The 6652-nt window shown below is 34.3% G+C and overlaps 1 pseudogene across 1 annotated transcript; it reads right to left on the reverse strand.

Annotated features, from left to right (window-relative positions):
* Positions 1-1739: 1739 nt before the first annotated feature.
* Positions 1740-2658, reverse strand: LOC308346823 (olfactory receptor 4K14-like; annotated as a pseudogene). Its single transcript has one exon. The product of its transcript is annotated as an olfactory receptor 4K14-like (transcript).
* Positions 2659-6652: the final 3994 nt, after the last annotated feature.

The raw sequence follows: 6652 nt of genomic DNA on the forward strand, positions 1-6652 counted from the left end.
ACACACACCACTTCTTTATCCATTCATCTCCCCTTGGACACAGGTTACTTCCATATATTGGCTATTGTTGATAATGCAGTAGTGAAAATAGAGTGGACCTTTTAAGCTCTTTAATTGTTCACATACAGGCGTGTAATTCATTATAAAATTTGACAAGTCCAAAGTCTGTAAAATCAAAACACAGTAGTATTGCAATAGCAAGCAAGAGGTCTCTTGAGAAATTTATCCCAAGGCAGTTTTAAATCTGTATTCTTTTAGTGTTTATGAAAATGTGTGAGATTACAGTTATTCAAGAAGCCACAAGAACCCAGGAGCATACTTCTTATTGAAAACGTTGTCCAAAATTATTGGAAGTTTCATTTGATTACTCACGTAACCCAATCATTGCTCAATTATCTCCTTTTGTTTTACGTTTCAGAATCAACATACAAGAAAACTGATTGAATTCTTTGATGATTAATTTAGTTAATACAAAAGTTAACTCTTGCTTAGGATTGTCTTTTTAGGATGCAAAGACATTTAAAAATTTAGAATAAGATTTGACTCTGTGGTACTCAAACACACTCCTTAATAGATCCACAAGGGACAGAATCAGATACAGTGTAGATGTGGTGTTTTTTAAAGTCTGTGGGTAAAAACTGATTAATTTCCTAATCCATATTAAGTAGCAACCAATAGCTTAATTTACAACATGAAATTCTGAGCCATAAAATACAGATTTTTCTTATGTGGAAAGTAACTTCTATAATTGAATTTCACTTGCATACATTAATTTTTTCAATACAAAGGTTAAGCATACTACATAGTGCCAAGAAAAATATATTTTTTTAAATCAATAAGATTTCATGTCTTTTTTCTCCTCACAGACTTTGAAAACCAGAGAAGGATTCATAGGGCACTTTATTCTCAGACTAGCTTCCTTCTGCTGAGTATCTCATGTCTTGAATGCCCATGAAGTGACAGCTCTTCCTATATTAAACTATGATTAGGAAATTAAAATTTATTTTGTATACATACTTTAGGCAAAATAAACTATTAAGAGAAATTCAGTTTAAGAAAGAGAGAAAGAAAATTGCCAAGTCCATTCCAAAGTGAATGTGTGGACTGAATGTGTATGTACATATATGTCTGTTTACATAAAGTTATATATATTATATTATAACTACTAAACAATTATACTAATATTATATTACAATGTCATTATATTATATTGATAAGTTACACTTATAAAATATAAAATTATAGTAATTATTATAATGTAATATAAATCTTTCATTATAAGGTAGCAATACTACAGTTATATGATAAAATTTTATTTAAAGTATAAAATTCTGTAGAATAAAACTGTATACATGATTTTTTTTAATAGGTCTGTTTTTTGTTTTTTTTATTTTTATTTTTTATTTTATTTATTTGACAGAGAGAAATCAGAGCTAGGCAGAGAGGCAGACAGAGAGAGGGGGAAGCAGGCTCCTGCTGAGCAGAGAGCCCCATGCGGGGCTTGATCCCAGGATGCTGGGATCATGACCTGAGCCGAAGGCAGAGGCTTAAACCACTGAGCCACCCAGGCGCCCCTGTATACATGATTTTTGTTGTAATCTACAACTATTTCTCGGTAATATAACAAAATATAAATTATATCAATAAAATATCAGAATGAAATCTTTATGCAGAATCCTTTTAAAGAAAGGATATCCCCTGAATGAGTAAGAACACGTAGGTCTAAGGAAAGCTGGAATTCAGTGAGAAGTCATGTGTTGGTTACCCAGTTTCTTCACAGCGGTTTTCATCTCTTTATTTCTCATTGTGTAGATAAGGGGGTTCAAAAGTGGAGTAAAAATGGTATAAAACACAGACAGGAGCTTGTCCACAGAGACCTGACTGAAAGGCCACATGTAAATGAAAATGCAGAGCCCAGAGAAGAGTGTGACTACCATGATTGTGCAAAGCAAGTAGAGAGTGCTTTGTATACCCCACCAGCAGCACGCTGTCAGACTGTGATGAGGATAACAGTGTAAGAGACCAAGAGGAACACAAAACAATTCATGGACAGCAGCCCACTGTTTGATATCATACGTATACCTAAGACATAGCTGTCTATGCAGGCAAGCTTGTTCATGAGAGGAAGGTCATGAAGAAGCTGTCCACCTCATTGGGGCCACAGTAAGGTAAATTCACAGTAAAGGCTACTTGACTGATGGAGTGCACAAATCCAATGACCCATGAAACCAACACCAGCCCCATGCAAGTCCACTGGCTCATCATGGTCATGTAATGCAAAGATTTGCATATCTGTCATAGGCCATGGAAACCAGAAGTACTATCTCAGCCCCACCAATAAAGTGCAAGAAGAAGAATTGAGCCATACATCCTCCAAAGAAGATGAGCTTTCGATCACTAAGAAAGTCCCTGATCATCTTGGGGGTGGCAAATGAGGCTAGCCATTTATCTAAGAAAGATAGATTCCCCAGCAGGAAGTACATAGGAGAGGAGTGCAAGTGGGAGTCAGAAATTACAACGACCACAAAGATGAGGTTTCCCAGCACAGTGGCCACACAGATCCCAGAGAAAAATATAAAGAAAAAATGCCAGAAGTGTTGTGAAGTGCAGAGTCCATACAATACAATTCTGACACAAGGAATAATTCTGCAGCTCCATTATCTCAAGTTTCAGATTGTGTCCTGAATCTATATAAAGAAAAGAGGTGGACAAAAAAGGGCCTGTCAACTGCCAGGCACATGAAAGTGATCACCTAAATTTCATCTGAATATAATTTTAATTTGTAAGCCATATATAAAATACAATACAAAAACAATTAAAGCCAAGCCCAACAACAGTTTGCTTGTATCCCATGTTAAGGCTGCTTAAAATCTTGCTTTTTAAAATTTTTTACTATCCACTTTATTAACATAAAATGTACCTACCTACCAAAATTCACCCATTTTAAGTGTAAAACATAATGATTTTTAAACAAATTTATGGAGTTATGCAGCCTGTTTCCACAATGCTTGCTTTGAAATCTTAACACTCCAGACACCCCAGTCTCCTTCATGGACTTCTGATAATAGTAGAACTATCTCTTCCTTCCATATTCATTTGTTCATTCATAAGCTCACTCATTCAGACCATGTCTATGAAACACTGACAGTTTTCCATTTGCACTTAATTCAGTTAATAAAGCAATCAGTACAAAAGGAAATAAATCAATTAACCTAAGGCTCATACAGTTCCCCCGATTCCACATTTTTATTACTGCTCTTGTCATCTCTATTGATCAGTTAGGTTTGAGATTAAAAAGCCAATGATCCAATTCATTTGTAGACTTCTTGTGTATGAACTAACTACTTATGACAATATTTTAGAATAGCTTCAATGGCTTCAATGAAAGAAATATTTTCCAAAACCTCTCAACATGAGCCAGAGCATAAACCTATCCAATAATTTGGGTGAGGGAGTAGCTTTAACAGTATACATGAGTACTGATAAGTTCAGCATTTGAATATGAATGTAGTTCTGAACTTGCAGAAGAATGGGGATGGGATGGATAGGTTTCATTATTAGTTTATCATGAGTAATTAGGTGGTACCCCAGTTTTCTCACTAAGAGTAAGATATCATATAAACGTTTTTATAAAGACATTGAACAGAATTCTTCATGAGTAATTTCACAATTGATGCAGAACTGAACTTTTATTATGTTGGCCCTTTAGAAAATTGAAGACTATAATGTGGAGTAATAGTTTGGGAAGGCTTCTTATGGGGAGCTAAAGTTACATGTCCCAGATCTGAAATATTCTAATGATGTGAACATGATACTGTGATAGAATAAAAAATATAAAGGAATTCATTGTTATTATACCTGTTTTAGCACACTTGAATAGCACTGGTCTCAACCAGGTTTTTGTAAGGATAACAGAGACTCAGATTCTTTTGTTCCTCTTAAACTTTTATAAATGGATTATATTAAAAGATTTAATTGCAAGACATTTTAGGGATAGGTGCTTTCCTTCTTTAGAATGAGATTATATATCTGAAGTTAAACAGTGCTGTGTACACAATGGATATAATCATAATTCAGGAGGTCTTCACAAGTTTTGTTAGATGACACTGACACTAGCTAGCATACATTATTACAGACCACAATGGCTGTTCTTTATTGGTAAACTTTTCCTCTATGGCCACAAAAATTTTCACATGTAAACCTAAAACATAACTGGGTTTCATTTAGTGTTTTTTAGAAATTAAATGAGTGGAAACTCAAAAACAATCAAATGGAAAACTCAGGAAACAAAAAACAAGGAAATCTTTTTACTTGCTATTGAATTAAAGATGGTCTAAAATTAGATATTCATGATAGTTGCACAATTCTGTAAATGCACTATAAGTCATTTTATTATACAGTGGTAATGAGTGAACTTTGTGGTATATAAATTATGTCAATCAAGCTCTTGTAAAAATGGATGTCTAAAGAAGTGGGAATAAATGAACTTAAATAGGGCTCTGATTTCAGTAAGCACTTCATGATTTACAAAGGCATTTTAGAGGTTTTTAAATATTAAATTTATAGTCAGAAACAAATGAGATTGATTTTGTATACCTACAAATGCTACTTAGGAAACAAATATAACAATGACAAAATTTGATTTTACCTGACAAGTTAATGTTATTTCCTCCAATTATTTTAATGTAAAAAGTAATGGAATGAATTGGTCTCTGGTTGACTTGTATGTTCAGACACACATTCACTAAATGTCTATCAAGGGCTATTTACTAACCTGGAGTTAGATGCTCGCTGCTGGTGCTGCCAGTCCCTCAACTTATATTTCAAATCTACACCTGAACAGAACTTTTATTATTATTATTATTATTATTATTATTATTATTGTTTATTTTTTATAAACATATAATGTATTTTTATCCCCAGGCTACAGGTCTGTGAATCACCAGGTTTACACACTTCACAGCACTCACCATAGCACATACCCTCCCCAATGTCCATAACTCCACCCCCCTCCCTGAACAGAACTTTTGAAAACATATGTATTTTTTATTTTGTAGAGGATTTAAAAAGTTCTTTCTCCTCCTCCTGGAAATCAGTTCCAGAAAATCATCATTTTGAGAAGTTAGAGGACTTCAGATATGAGTCTTCTTTGGACTGTAGAAAGAAATATCTATATCTCTCTCCCATCAAATTAAGAATCCCTTAAAGACATCGATAGCCAATTACCATAATGGAGCTTGAGGAATATGTTCAAGTGGAAATTTTTGCTAATAAGTCATGTTCATTTCCCTGAGTGACAAAGCTAGAAAGATTTTAAAGATGTCAGGTTCTATGAACACAGGTACAATTATTTTAATAGTGTAAGCAGGGTAATATGTACCATTATCTAGTTAATACACTGTAAAATGTACTTTTCCTTTAGACAATAGATTAACAAGTTACATTTTAAAATATACTGAAAATCTGACAAACTTGCACATTATTTTATGTAACTTTGATCAAGCACAATACTTTGTTTGGGACATCACATTTGTATGTGTCAAAATATTTGCTTTCTTCAGATTCATATAGTCATGAATAATGAAATCTCCTGAGATCCAGGCTACTTTGCACATTATTTATAATTGGTATCCATTTACCTCCCTAAATCATTTTGAAGTTAATTCAGGCCCTTCTGCTAAAGGCTGCATGCTGATTACAAGTATCTTGAATGTTCTGATGAATGATAATCACATTTACAACTATAGACATGACATCAATTCCATACTAGGTATATAAGCACAATTGCATTTATAAGACATTTCACTGCCAATTCAGTATCTGGGTATAGTATAAAGTATCATTTTCTATCTTGGCTTCAGATAGTTTATTTCACTTAAAAGGAATCACAAAACTTTTCTAAGTTGTTTCTCTACTTAAAGCACACAAACCATAAATGATAAGGAAAAATTGTAGAAGTAAACTTTGTGTATCAATGTTATTTGTTTTTGATATATAGTCATTATTTAGGTACAAATAAACTATGTCAAGCCAAGAATAATGGAGAAGCTTATGACAGCTAAAACAAGTTAATATTTGCATAGAGGTAGGGAAATGTTGCCTAAACATGATGACTTATTTTATGTGTCATTTTGAGAGAGTGTTTTTGGATGAAATTAAAGTTGAAACAGGTGAACTCTGAGTAAAACATATTTTCCTTCATAAAGTAGGTGGGCCTTATCCAATCAGCTGAAGGCCTGAATAGAACAAAAAGACTCACCTTCCCAAGCAAGAAAGAACTCTCCAGTACATGGTCTTTGATTTCATCAGTACCATCAGCTCTCCTGGGACTCAGGCCTTCCAGCCCACACAGCAGAGTTCAGACTTGCAGGCTCTGAAAAACACATGAGACGTTCCTTGTAATAAATCTCTCCCTTTCAACGGGGAGGAGTCAAGATGGCGGAGAAGTAGCAGGCTGAGATGACATTGGGTAGCAGGAGATCAGCTAGATAGCTTATCCAACCATTGTGAACACCTACAAATCCAATGGGAAATTGAAGAGAAGAGCAACAATTCTAGAAACAGAAAATCGATCACTTTCTGAAAGGTAGGACGGAGAAGTGAATCCAAAGCGACGGGAAGACAGACCGCGAGGGGAAGGGCCGGCTCCCGG

This window comes from Martes martes, assembly GCF_963455335.1.
Source record: "Martes martes genome assembly, chromosome: 7".
Lineage (NCBI taxonomy): Eukaryota > Metazoa > Chordata > Mammalia > Carnivora > Mustelidae > Martes > Martes martes.